The sequence below is a fragment of the Amia ocellicauda genome, chromosome 12, assembly GCF_036373705.1.
Source record: "Amia ocellicauda isolate fAmiCal2 chromosome 12, fAmiCal2.hap1, whole genome shotgun sequence".
NCBI classification, from domain to species: Eukaryota; Metazoa; Chordata; class Actinopteri; order Amiiformes; family Amiidae; genus Amia; species Amia ocellicauda.
The window spans coordinates 6,301,370-6,315,768 of record NC_089861.1 but is presented as its reverse complement, the minus strand read 5'-3'; the positions used below and the strand labels follow the sequence as shown (position 1 = coordinate 6,315,768).

The 14,399-nt window shown below is 38.3% G+C and overlaps 1 protein-coding gene across 9 annotated transcripts in view; it reads right to left on the bottom strand.

The window, feature by feature from the left end:
• LOC136764272 (teneurin-3) overlaps positions 1 to 14,399 on the bottom strand; it is a 267,776-nt gene that overhangs the window by 145,910 nt on the left and 107,467 nt on the right. Inside the window, exon 1 of one of the 9 annotated variants that reach the window (XM_066718161.1) lies at positions 5,064 to 5,448. The exons of the other annotated variants lie outside the window; for them this stretch is intronic. The gene's annotated coding sequence lies outside the window, so the exon portion shown is untranslated. Of the gene's footprint in view, positions 1 to 5,063; positions 5,449 to 14,399 lie in introns of those variants that run through there. 9 annotated transcript variants of the gene reach the window in all.

Below are 14,399 nucleotides of genomic sequence, written 5' to 3'. Positions count from 1 at the left end.
GCACCTATTAAGATATGCCAGTCTAAAGTAATTACACATTTTAATTATGAAAATGATTCTTTATGATGATTTTTCATCATATTAAAATAAGACTGGTCTCAATCCTATGAATAATTTACTGTTGCCACCAGGCATTTAGGAGTTGGTTGTGAAGTATCTACTAGACTTCAGAAATCAATTCTATGGCAGATATGATATTAGAGTAATTGTAAAGGCTTTTTTCTTGTCCCCTTTAGATGGTGCCTCGCAGATACAACTATCGGCATCCCAATCGGCAGGAGACTGCGAACATTCACCACCCGAGAAATAACAAAAAAAGAAACATAGTTACTATACTCTCTGCTTTTCATTAAAAGAAAAAAGGAAATCCCCAGCCTTGGTTTTTAATGAGATTCGGGTTCAGCTGCTTGTTTGGGTTCTCAGCTTGCCAGTGTTGCCTCCTGAATGCGTGATTCTCTCATTACAAACAAGGGGACGCATGGATCTGCATTACCCTTGCAGGAATTCAAAGAAAGTTATAAATAACACAGATGTGCCAGAAAGATTGTTGCTTTATTTTATACCATTCGTGTGATGTCTGAGTTGGGGGATGTTACATAACAGTAAATATATAGATATGGCTGATATATATGCATTTTATTATTGATTTTATTATTTTATTTATTTATTATGAATGGAATACACACAGCTGGCCAAGACTTTTTGAATACTTGGCATTCAAACCTATTGTAACCTCTTTTCTTTCCTTTGCAAACTTCTGGATTTGTATTCATACTCTAATGCACTAGAGCACACCTTGTGGACTGTGCTATAAATCACAGGCCTGGTACAGATGTTAAGGCTGGCTGAAGTCTCGGGTACAAAGACAAGCAAACAGCAGTTCACGAAGATCCTGCCATCTTTAAATGTATGTGGTTTGTAACAGGATGACCCCAAATAACACAGTTGCTTATTATTTATTTTTGATGTATCTCTTCTGCTTACTTTGGGTGCCACTTGGTATCTGGCTATTATTCTTTGGCTTAACAGCTAGTGCTGCACTAAGGAGGTTACTCTGTCATTGTCTCTGAAACTCTCTGACACAACCCATGTAGTTTATCTTAAAGTACAAAAAAAAGCAATTCCCAACAATACTCTAAAAAATAATACAGGTAGGCAACCTTGCACACTTCTGGAAATCAAATCAAATCAAATCTGGAAATAAAAAGGCACTAGCCAAAATAAATAAATACATTAAAGGGCACAAAAAATACAAAAATGCACAAATGTGTATTAATGAAGTTCAAGCTCAGTGTGCCTCAATAAAACATTAGGAAAGGAAAGCAATGCAAATGATCAAAAGATTAATAAAACTGGTTGCTTGAATCCCAAAGCAGACTTGATTAATCAGCAGGGTAAACAACAAATAAGCCAACAAACAAATAAACAAACACAAAAGCAAACAGCTGCTGTATATGCCTTACTTAGGACTCATCTGCAATTCTATTTGGCTTGAATATAGCAGTCCTGAGACTCTGCAGCGCTCTTCTATCATAGATCCCCTACATCGTTCGAAGCAGAAGCAGTTCTATATTAATATGGTATTTATTCGCTACAAAACTTAAATGAAAATCATTCCTTATTCATTGCAGGACTATCGGAGGAGGGGAGTTCATATCCATTGGAGATGTGGACTGAGATTCAAACCCCCAGCATTGCTTGTGCTACAGCGCTGGCTTGCTTCGAGATAACAAGTGATTGCTCCCTTCTTATCCACAGACACGGCCTCCTCATTTTTTAACTCTGAGATAATTCTGATCCGAATCGTAAAAAAAAGCCTGTAAGTGCTACTCTGTTATGCGTCTAAGTAGAAGGGTTTGGATGCAGCAATGGATTTCATAATATTATACTTTTTTGAGGTTCTACCCTACATTTCTATACATGTCTCGAAATTGCATAGAATTTGCAAATTGGGCATGTGTTAAAATTGATAATTACATGGCTTTGGATAAACGAAACAAGCAAAAAAAAAAAAAAAGTATCAATTCAGAATCTTAGGTAAATCCAAAAGTAACCTTTGGGGGCTATTCCTTCATTCACGCTATATTAACTATGCAGGAGATTTGCCAGAAATGTCTAGACGCATTTTGGAAACAAAAACAAGCCTTTTCTCATCCTCTCTTTCACTCTGTCTTTCTTTTAAACAATAACAGTAATTGCAGAAGGAGCTGATACCTTGAAATGTTGCCATTATCTGATTCATACTCTGGCTATCCTATAGCATCCAGGAGCTTATCTTCAAAAACCTCTAATAACTTTAGAGAACTTAAATTAATACATTTTAAAAATGCCTCGTTCTTGCTGTAACGAGAGCTTCAGCAGAAGGCATCTCTCTGACGTTGGTCACCGGCCAAATAATCTAAAAGAACATTCAAGAATGGTTAAGTAATGAGATTATTTTCTATCTAGTGATCTACACGTAGACACTAGACTGAGATAGGTCCTCTCCTTCGAAAAGCAATTTATTTGACATTGTTTTCCTCTGATAAGGAATATGAGTAAAATAAAATACAAATGTAGGGATGTAACTGCAATATAATACAATGCTTGTTAAGTTTCCATTTTACAATTCAGTGCATAAATCAGTATGCTTTATAGGCGCTCAAATGGCACTTTACCTTCCATTTCAGGTGAAACCTAATTCTTTTCATAGGGTTCCTGTAAATTATCAGGAATAATGGAGTGAACGGCAAGCAGTGAGTGCTGGGAGAAAAAGACCACGCCAATTCGACAAGCGCTGTTAACTTGGATTTCGGCAACTGAACTTGCATACAGATGACTGGCTTGCTGCGCCTGAGATCTCTGGATTGAAAACGAAGACAAAAAGGGCCTCATCCCAAAAGATGAGAAGTATAGATGCCCGATGCATCTGAAGAACAAGTCTGCAGCAGCTTCAGACTCAGACGCTGCAAACTGCATTTCTGACGTTGAATGTTTTGCCCTCAACCTGGCATGCGTATCGGAAACTCCAAGCACTCGCCCTCATTAAGGTAGATTCCCATGGAGCTCTAACACATTCTCCAGCAAAACAGTTTGCGCAATTATCTTCATACGCTAATGATGCTAAATAAAAACCAAACACGCTTTCACTGGATTGCAACATGTACTGATGACAGACTCTTCTTTCTTTCATAATTCTAATCTAAGTTCAAGGCCCTGCTTTTCTTGCCAGCTATATAATTACACTATCAGGTATTATAACAAGGGGGATTGATTTGTAATTAAGGCTGCTCTGTTATAATGTTTATTTCACAAAAAGAAACAGAAATAGCATCTTATAAGAAACAACCGCACTGAAATCAACACTGCCATTATCAGTATTTCAAAACCACTTGCAGATCTCCATTTTCTCAAAGATAACGGCAACTTATGTGTTAAGATAATAGCTACATATCATGTATCCAAAATACAAATGAAAAATCTCTGGGCAGCTTTTCTCTCCAGAACATTACAAGCTATGAGATCCAGTTGCTAAGCAATCCATGGCATTTATAGATAGAAATTGAAGAGTATTATTCTGCATTTATTCAATATTTCCCGTGTGTGTGTATTAAAACAAAAAAAATCCAAACCCTTATTCATCTAAATTCAATTTGGTGTGTAGATTCATAGGAAAAGAAGCTGTCAAATATCAATTGGTAGCATGATAAATTACATATATTGAAACATATAGTAACTCTTACTGCATGGGGGAAATTAAATACCGTTTACACATTATGATGTATCTCTAATTTGACAGGCGGTGTCTCCCATACTTTAGTATCCCTGTGTTTGAGATGTAAGTCAGATAGGAAGTTTATACATGATTGTCTTTATCGTATCTCTGCAGTGGGTTTCTGATGAAGTGTTACTGCAAAATCACAACTGCACTTTGTTTTAAACATACCTGTGCACTTCTTTAAACATGCTGAGTGCAGGACACAAAGACAAACCTTAAAGGCACTTTTCAAAAACAGCTCCAAAAAAAAAAAGCTCCTGAAGTAACTAAAACAACAATGAAACCAAACTAAAAAACAAATAACTTTTCATAAAACAAACTGCAAACTGTTTCTGAATTACTGTCCTGAATTATTGAAAATAATATTATGCTGATAGATGTGTTTTTAGGTAGAAAAGAATACTGTTGTATATAGTTTAAACTATTTAAATACTTCTGTGCTAACTTAATAAAAAACACACCTTAGTTTTTCATGTAACTGATCATTCTCAACCTTCACCAGACTACACAAAGTGACCAGATTTTTTTTTTTTAACCAAAATGAAGTAATAAAGGTTTATTTGCAAAGGTAACCTGACACTGGAGAATTCCAAGCCTCAATCTGTTTCCAATTACTAACACTAAGTATTTCCAGTCAGGAAGAAATGGCTCTTAAGAAGCACCTACTTCAAAATAAGAAATAATCAGAAATGTAAAGCCAATGTCTAGTATTTGCAGGCGTGCAAAAAAATAAATAAAGATTGCACCAGGAAATATTGTTTCTCATTAAGTTTGCAAATGTCTCCCTTTCACACATTCTGAAACCACATTAATCTTGCCAATTGCTACAAGCCTCCTAACTGAATCAGCACTCACTTTATCTAGAATACAAATTGTTTGGTTTAGAAAAGGGCCAAATTAATTCTTTATGCAATCAAGGCCTGCACACGACCGGCGTAAGCTAACTACACCTTTGTAAAAACGAAAAAAAGCAAATGTACAAATCTATGCATTTCTGAACAGAACTGTAGGAAAGCTCAGTTTTAACAGGGGAGGGGGGGGTGCATTTAAGCTAAATACTTGCACATGTCATATTAACACACACAGCATGCATGTACACACACTTTAATTGCATTTTGTATTACATGCATGAAAAGCAATGCCATTTCTGCACTATAAATGTGAATTATGCAAACAAAAGTACATATTACACAAATCACTGCACAAGTGAGGCGAGAGCCCAGCCTGGTCACTGTGGCTCCTTTATCATGTAAAAAAAGACAACAACAAATACACAAGTGTCCAGGGTATGAAAAGAAAACCTTACCTTAGGCAAATCCTTTAGCTAGTCCCCAAGGGGTTACGAGAGACCACCTCTCCTCTTCAGATGCTAATGTTGCAGCTCTCCTGGTTTTAAAATGCTTAGAGTGCCACCTCCTCCCATTCCACACACATCACCGCAGCGCAGATGGAGAGGAAAAAAAAAAAAGAAAAAAGCGTGCACACTTTGCAACAGCAAACACGGAGCACTTCCTCCACTGCCAAAGAGTTAGTTTATCCTGGCTGGACTGCAAGGTCAAATGGGCATCACGCTGGTCACCCACCTATCTGCTGGCGTCAACGCTGCTTCCTGGCTCTCTCTCTCGCGCTCGGTGTGTGTGAAACAGCGGACCCCGACGCTGGCAAGTTTAACCACTCTATCATGTATCCTGTTACTGAGCCTGGCCCTCTCGCAGCACAGAACAGCAATCACACTGGATAGGCTGAGCTTTGTCTGTTTACACCCAGCAGGGGAGGGAGTGGGGGTGGCAGTGGGGGTTGGGCCCTGCCTCCCTTAACCATTTGGAATCTCGTGTTTGTCTTTAAAACCCTCTCTTCCCCTCACTCTCCTTCTCAGTGGGGGAAAGGAACGCAGCTGCTGCACGGAGCAACAATAGCATACCTTGAAATCAGTCTATTCTAGACTCTCCCTGTGATTCTCTCCCGCACAACTGTAAGCCGGGATATAAAGGTCTGCCTAATTAAACCCCTCGCACCTTTTGTGTCCTTCCAGATACATGACTCTGCTGGACGCTGCGAAGATGCACTCGCACCACATCAAATGTACACAGTAAAGAATATATACCTACAAATAAAATACTGGTACTGCAGTGACTTTCTATTGCAATAATCCATTCAGATTGTATTGATTTGTTTGTGTTAACGTGCGTACACACAGACATCCATGCACATATATTATCTGTCCTGCAGAACGCCAGGCTTGCTGGAAACTGACACACTTACCCATCTGTAGTTTTAGAGGTTATGTAATTAACATTATTCAGTCTTGTGAAATATTGGATTTGTATACAATTATGTACGATTTCCAACGTGACCAGTTGCTTAAAAAAAAAAAAAAAATTGCTTCCACTCACAGGAAAAAATCTATTTTCTGCTTATTTTCAATCTATAACTGGAAAGTGCTCTGGGCTGTCTTTTGCTCACATAAAAAATATCAACTTGAACACAATTCTGCATACATTACATGAGTTTTGGTCATATATCAGCTCTTACAGGCAAGATCCGGGGAAATCAATAGCAATCTGTTTTTTCCTCGGGGAGAAGCCTGGATAAGATTTGAAAGTAAATAAGTTGGACCTTCACCTTTTTCATCAGCATCAATGATCGGCTATATGTAACCTAACGTAACCTACTTCCCAATCTTCAAGTGCTGCGGTACGTGGCGGGGGGGAATACATATTGGAGATACCGCTCCTTCAGTCTAAACATACTGGGATGCTTTTTATTTTATGGTTTTCTAACGCACACAGAAAATTGAAGTTCTTTTGCAAAAACCCACTGGCGGTCTTGGAATATTCATGAGCTCTTCAGTTTATCATCTTTGTGGACCGTTGCTCGGAAAAAATTATTTATGTGAGTCCATTATTTTTACATACTAGACACACTTCTTTCACAATGCCTGCCGTATTTTCTGAAGCAGACACTTACATTAAAACGGAGTGAGACATCTCTCGATTCTGGACTCCTCTCTTGCATCATTACCCCCTTGGAGCATAAGAGGATATATTAGGCCTTTTCTACACTTAAGTGTTTACAGGGAGGAACCTGGCATGCAGCCTTTCCCCTGCCAATAGCTAAAAACAGAATCTGCAGCAAAGAGACCCGGAGGGATCTCTTCAAGTCAAAGAAAAAACACACACTAAGCCATATTGACGTAGGATCTATATCAGATTAAGAAAGCAGTGCGCTTCATAATTTCACACTACATCTGAACAATTATCCTCTGAATCTTCTTAAAAGTGGAAAAAAGGGAGCTTCACACCAGATAAAAGCTTCTTACATTGACAGAAACCTATAGAAGTGAATATTTGATACCGCATCCCTACTAGGATGAAACCCAGATGCAAAGGGGGCATTTTGTGTGGTACTAATATTTGAGAACAGTAGGGGAACAGGAAAACAATAAATCTGGCATGGTTTTATACTTCCTTCCGGGGTTTTAATATTTTGGTTTAGCAACTGTTTATTGGATTCTGAAGTTTTCTTCCATTTGTTTTCTTTGCGCTCACTTCTATCGTACTCACAAATGTTTGCCTTCCACCTTGATTCATGCAGCAAAAACTGTGATTTACGTGGATGATAAAGTGTGATTTTTGGCACTTCTGCATATGTCTTGTGACAAACCCTGGTGTTTCACCCCGCAGGGCCCTAAAAGGACACCTCTATGACTAATATACCAGGCCCATTATGCCAACGACAGTGCATGCAAATAGCTCACATTTTAATTTGCTCCTCGTGAGCCTGGGAAGGAATTCGCAACTCTGAGAACGTCTACCTGTAAATTATGTATGATGAGATGTGTTGGCATGATGATTATTTGTATTCAACACACCCAGTAAAGATCATTACTGTATTAATTAGATTTAATTAAGTTTGTTAGAATGGTATGGGGCTGAAATGACACCACTCCCAAGAAGGAACTTTTTCTTCCGAATTCAGAAGTATATCCCATATTCCCTTTGTTCTTCCCTTTCTATTTTTGCCAAAGGGCTTCATTTGCAGAATGCAAGGTATTTCATTACCCAAAATGCATCATTGTGGATCTGTACGTCTTATTATTATTTTTACATATGCAGCAGTTAGTTACAGAAACCCAATGTTTGCAGTTTTTTACTATACATATGCAGTTCTGCATCATCTTAAAATCAGAAAGAGTTGATTTTTTATGTTATTTCTTTGGTGCCGACAACAAAATACAATGTATTAATTATTTATGATACAGTTAAATGACTTCTTCACAGAAAATTATAATGAGGAACTTTTGCGACTTTCAACCACCAAGTTTGAGAAGTTATGCTCATCAGTATAGCATTATGCCAATATTGATTATCTTCATTTTATTCATTCTTATGGCAAGATTTACTACAAAGTACAACCCACCCTCCAATCACACAAATTACAAACCCAGTAGACCCAGACAAGGTCTTTTTTTTGCACAGGGCTCTTGCTTTTACCCAGCGGACACTGGCCATCAAGTACTGGGCTTTGTAACTTATGATTACTGGGCGGATCGAAGTTTTGATTTAACTCGGTTCTTTCCTTTCATCGTGGATTGATTACCTACAATTTTGCTTAGCCCCTGATTTGAAGCTCTCTCAAAATATTCGGTTACACTTTGGAACCTGGTACCCCGATGCTAACCATCCTGAACACGCTTCCTCTGCAGATCAAATCTCAAGACTTGGCTCCCAACGGATAAGGCCTTGAATTAGCATCTTGTTTGCAACTGATAGTTATGAACATGATACAATCTAAATCACTTCCTTAGCCCTTACAATCCACTAATACTGGCTTGAATTAAAAACAGTACCATGAAAGAAAGGTCCTTTTTATTTTAAATGCAAACTCTAAAATTAGGTGATTCAGTGTGTGTGTGTTTAAACTGTATAAACCACGCTACAAAACATTTGTAAGGATTTCCTTTCTTTTTAGTTCAATTATTTGTTAGTGGGAAGCTGCTGCTACTACTAATACGAATAGATGTGCTTATTTTATGGGGATATTTTTTTTATGGTGGGGGGGAGAACCGTAAGCATTGTCAAAACTTTTCAGTGCAAACCATATATAATTAGTTAAGCGCTTGTTCTTCAACTCATGTACATTTTATACACAGTGCATCCTTGAAACATCCAATATGATTCGATATTATAATAATTATATTTACTAGGGGTCTAAGTGAGTTAGGAGAAAAACCGTGGTTAACATCATTTGTAACATGAAATGTATTGCTGTCTGGTCTCATCAGGACTTCAGAAAGTACAGAAAACTTTTTCCAACATGTCTGTTTAGGTGTCAATTCATTCCAGCTTCACACTTCCCTCCAGCTTAACACTCCCTCCCCCACCTGACTATACTTTATTCAGTAGCATATCTGACAGCTGGGACAAAGCAGCCAGGATCAAATGTTTTTCCACCTGTGCATCTTACACAGACAGTTCAACACACCTTCAACACAAAAGGAAGGCTGATCTTTTGAGGGAAAACTGTGACAACAACCTATTAAAGTATTTAGGGGATTTAGGTGTCATTATTCCAGATCTGCAGGTGACCGCAGGATCTTTGACCAAGTTTAAGTGCTTTGCTGTTTTGCGCGTGCTAATCTCTTTTTGTGCTCAGTCTCAGACAGCCACACCTCCTCTAACTTCACAGTTCTTAACTCCACCTTCATTTACCTCGTCTGACCTTTCCCGTCTGAGAGAGCTGCGTCATTTCTAAGGATGTTAACTTTAACGTGACTCTCTTCATAGACTGTTGTGCTGCTTTTAGTTTTGGCTTAATTATATTTTGAGGGAGGATTTTCATATCACTGGAGGAACACGAACAATACCAGCATTGATCAACACTGCCCGGTGTTGCAAAACAGGACTTAAAAGAGTAAATTGCGATCTTCTGAAAAACAGGGCTTTGTGCTGTACGGCTCCACCTCTCTGCACAACCGCTTAACTAGCGTTCAGATCCTGACAAGCGTAGGGACATATTGTAAGTCCACTGTATTAACTTTCAGACTGTCAGCTTTCATTCGGTACAGGGGTGGTTCCGCAGCCGATGTGTACAATTAAGTATTTATTTTTCTCTCAAACTGGCATTAATCTTTTTGTAGCTTTACAAGTTGTTGTGGGATTGTTCTTTTCCTCTTTTATTGTTTGTCTTATTATTATTTGTATGACTTAATTGTGAGACTCTGTAACACGCTTCAGTAGTCCAGCATTTTCAGGGGTCATTAATGAACCAATCTAAATAAATAAATAAGCCAACAAATAAATATGGTTATTCTCTTATTTTTATGTTTTTATTAGTATTATTATTTTCCCTCAAAGCACAATTAAAAAAGCAACGATGTGCCATAAACACAGCTGTTAATGACGAACAGTTAATGATTAGATCTGCAATAAGCGGTGAGGTTATGGGCTTCTTTATTAAATTGAGATCTTATGAAAAGACAATTCAGTGACGGGTATAAAAAAAAAAAGCAAAACTGAAAAAAACAAACCACCTACGGAAGATCTAATTATTGTCTTGACAAGAGAAAATCCAACGCTCCATCTGTAAATCTAGACATGCCCCATTTCATAAAAATAAAAACGACAGGCCATTACATTATTCAAAATAGTCGATAAGGCATTCGAAACCAAAATGTCACATTTACAGAATGGGATAAACTTGTTTGCCATGTTTTCAAACAATCACAGGATGATAAAAACAAATTAAGATCAGTTTGTGAGTCATTTTTCTCAAAGCCTACTATTCAAACATCAAGAGGTATTAGAGACATTACATGAATAGACATGTGACTCAGTGTTAACCTGTCATCCTATGGCAGTGGAGGCTTGTTTGGGAAATGGAGTGGCAGCAGGTTGCATAGTGCACAAGACTGTTATTTTCTTCACTCATTTGAAAATGCTTCACAAACCGCAGCTTTGAACCTTATCAAAAGGTGCTTATTTAGATCTATAGAGAGTGTTAAGTGGAGATGTATACACGCAAATTATCTGTGACTGCTTCTCTAAAGCAATGGAGCGGGTAACACAGAGCTAAGAAACAGCTAGCGTGGTCAGGCTTACGAGGAGGAGAAATGTCATGTGCTTTTTCAGTGCAATCGAGCTATAAAGTGAAGTTGCCTCATGGCGACGCTAATGAAGGTTCTGCAATTGATGATGGTTCAGTGGTGTCAAGGTACACAAAGTAAACAGCATATACAAATCAAGAAATGGGCTACTGTGATACATTATCAAGGTTATCATCTGTGCTGTGCAAGGAGAAGGCCCTATACAAACACTTGTATGAACACAACAAATGCTGTTGCTTGATCATATAAAATATTAAACAGCGACTTAATTCCATAACTCCACTACTATGGACTATATGCACTACAAAAAGTGAATTTTGATTGGATTAATTTTTCTATCTGCGCCTTCTTCAAAATTAAGTCTTATGAAGAAGGTTATGAGAAGTAAAAAGCACCCTGCATGTTTTATTCTATATTCTTAAACATGGTTATCCTTTTATTTTCCTTCTAGTACACAGGTGATGTGATATAAGGATGTCAAAGGTGAAATTATGCCATAATGCAATGATGATATCCTTATTTACAAAGACAACCGAGTTTGTGGTCATGTTTTTAAGAGACATCACATACAAGATAAAGCGATCCTGGGTTCCGCTACAGACGCTCATAATTGGGACCAGAGCAAAAGCAATGAGCTTGCAGCAGGATGTCTGGGGAATAAATATCAAGCGAAATACATACATTGTATAACTGTCTAGCAATGCCGATCTATTTTTCCTGTTAAAACTCGTTTTTTCATGCCCTTCAGTAAAGGGACCACCTACAGTGATGCTCATTTCCACTTGAACTAGCCTATGCAAAAGCAATAGTTTACAGTCGCCAAGTTGAGGGTGTCAAGGATGGCGAACAAAGCTGCAGGTCTGAATATTAAACTACTCTAAGCACTTTACTTTCAATAAAATGCCGGTTTCACTAATTAATATTTCTGAAATTTTAACTTTGAGGATGTTCCTCCTCTTTTATATAGCTGATGGTTATATATAATATTTTAATATGGCACACTTTATATATAACTTTTTTTTGTAAACTACAGCTTGACGTTTCTCCAGCTGCAGTCCAGACTATGGATTCTTTGAGCTCCAGACAGATTCTTTTTGCATGGCTAAAGACTTCAGCTGCGGACTCCCCGGTGTGAGTTTTGTGTGGGGACGCTAAAGCCGAAGGTTTGCTAAGCTAGTGTATTTAGTTTCTGACTTGCTAGCCCCACATAAGACACAACTGTTTAGTGTGAGAGCCGAGGAGAGGGGAGGAATAAAGAAAAAAAAGCCACAAACGTGGCAAAAAAAACCGGCAAAAAATAAAAGAAAAAAAGAAAACCCTTCTGCTCTGTTGCTCGTCATGCAAATCCAAGATAATTGTCATCCCGTCAAACAATTTTTTTGCATGCGGCGATGCTAATTTAACTTTCAAATGGTCTAAATAACAATAATCATCATAAAAAGAAAAAAAAAAACTGGCAGGGATAAAGTCCCAATTGAAGTTAATCAGAGGTCCTTCTGTTTTATGGTAGAGGACTGACAAAGGTCTAACAGTAGGGCGCCAGGGCTGTTATTACAGCGCAGTTAAATGGAGCAGGTGATTTCACATTTCCTACATTACCCCGAGGCATGGCCAATCACAGAAAAAGACAATCAGCAGTGTGAGAACTACGTGCGGCAGGAACTCGGCCCCATCCGTGAAAATGTATTATTCAAGCAGGGATAGTGCTGTTCTACACAGATAAAAGCCAAGGTTCATGTTTATTTCTGAAAAGGAGTGCCTTCACAGTAGAGCTTAACCAACAAAGGAAAAGAAAAGGTCACCGTGCAGCCCTGGCACACAATACACCTACATCTGATCATCAAATTAATTACAAAATAATACATACAATTAATATAAAATGTTTAGATAGATCGATACATAAATAGATTAATAGATAAAAGAACATAAAGGAAAAACTACCATCCATAAACAAAAATACTTATATGTGTGATATGATCTTTGTAATTTTGGCAAACGCACAAATGATTTCAAATTAAATTTAAAAATGACAAAATTAACAATGGTGATATTGCCGACACAGTTCCTCCAGTGATGCGATTGTTGAACCCAGAGAAGAGCACATACAAAGTCTGATTTATGAATTTAGGTTGGCGAGCAATTTTGGATTAAGGGATATAAATCTCCTTTTTAACCTACAAAACTAAGACAAATTGTTCACCCACTTACATAAACTATGCAAATCAGTGATACAGAATATAATAAATGTCAAAATGACATTCATACATCAAATGGAATGAAAAATCCAGTAATAAAACAATAAAATATATTAGATTTAAACTCACTGGCCAACGAATTAGAAGCCTGATCTTGACATGCTGTTGGGTTGCCAGGTGTATTAATGACCCTGTGGCTGGAAGGCCCTGCTGCAATGGCTTCCACTAGATGTTCGTCTAGTTTTCGATCGAGGCCCTTGTCCAATATAGACTGGTCTACTGCACCTATCTTCTTATTTCTCACATGCTACAGCTCCAGTTGTCACTCTACACTGGTGTCCTACTGCAGTCCTAGTGTATTATATTTAAAAATCTTCACTCAGCTGCTCCCTGTGACCTCCATTCTCTTGTCTCTCCCTGTATCCTCTAGCCCCCTTGCTGTTCCTTTTTTACGGGGTGATTAGTCATGTCATCCCTCAGATTTTCATCTGCCCAGACTGCCTCTCTCCTCTCTTGCCCCGCTGTGGTGGTATGAGCTGTTCGTACAGTCTCTTGCCACCTTTAGATGCCTCCTGAAGACACCAGTGTTTACATTACAGCTGCACACCATTCTTGGTCTTTATTGTAATATGTAGATGAAGGTTTACACTGAGATTGTTACCTCTGTGATATTGTGCCAAAGCAGATCACTGTATGTTAATGTTTGATAATAATATTAAAAGGGCAGAGTTACAACACTACAGTGCTCTTCTGGTGCTATGAGAACATAAGAAAGTTTACAAACGGGAGGAGGCCATTCGCCCCATTGTGCTCATTAGGTGTCCATTAATAACTAAGTGATCCAAGGATACTATCCAGTCTATTTTAGGCAGAGTACTTTGTTGCTACCAGAGACCAATGGTTTCCAAAGTGGATGAACCATACGATGACTGGTTTTCCTGTTGATGGTGCAGATGGAAATGTCTTTCTCCAGTCTTTGGTTGAAGACTCTGATCACTGTTGCAGAAGGTCTTCCTGAGCAATGGATGCCTATCCTACAGACCTGAGTGGTCTACCACAGGTTAACCGCTGGATGTGGTTTTCCCATTTGCCATAGGGATGCTCTGAACCCCTGTGAGACCAGTGATGCCCAACATCTGTACAATTCTTGCTCCTCTTTGGCTTACACCGATAATGAAGTCCATCTGCAAGTCTGAAGCATCTGTTGCTTTTTCCAATTCCACATTCCTCTGATATGATACGTGCATCATGCGTGGCAGCTGTAGTCAATGATTTCTGAAGAACATGCAACGTGACCATTAGCTGCTAATACTCATTGTGGGAAGAATTAAGACCCATCTGT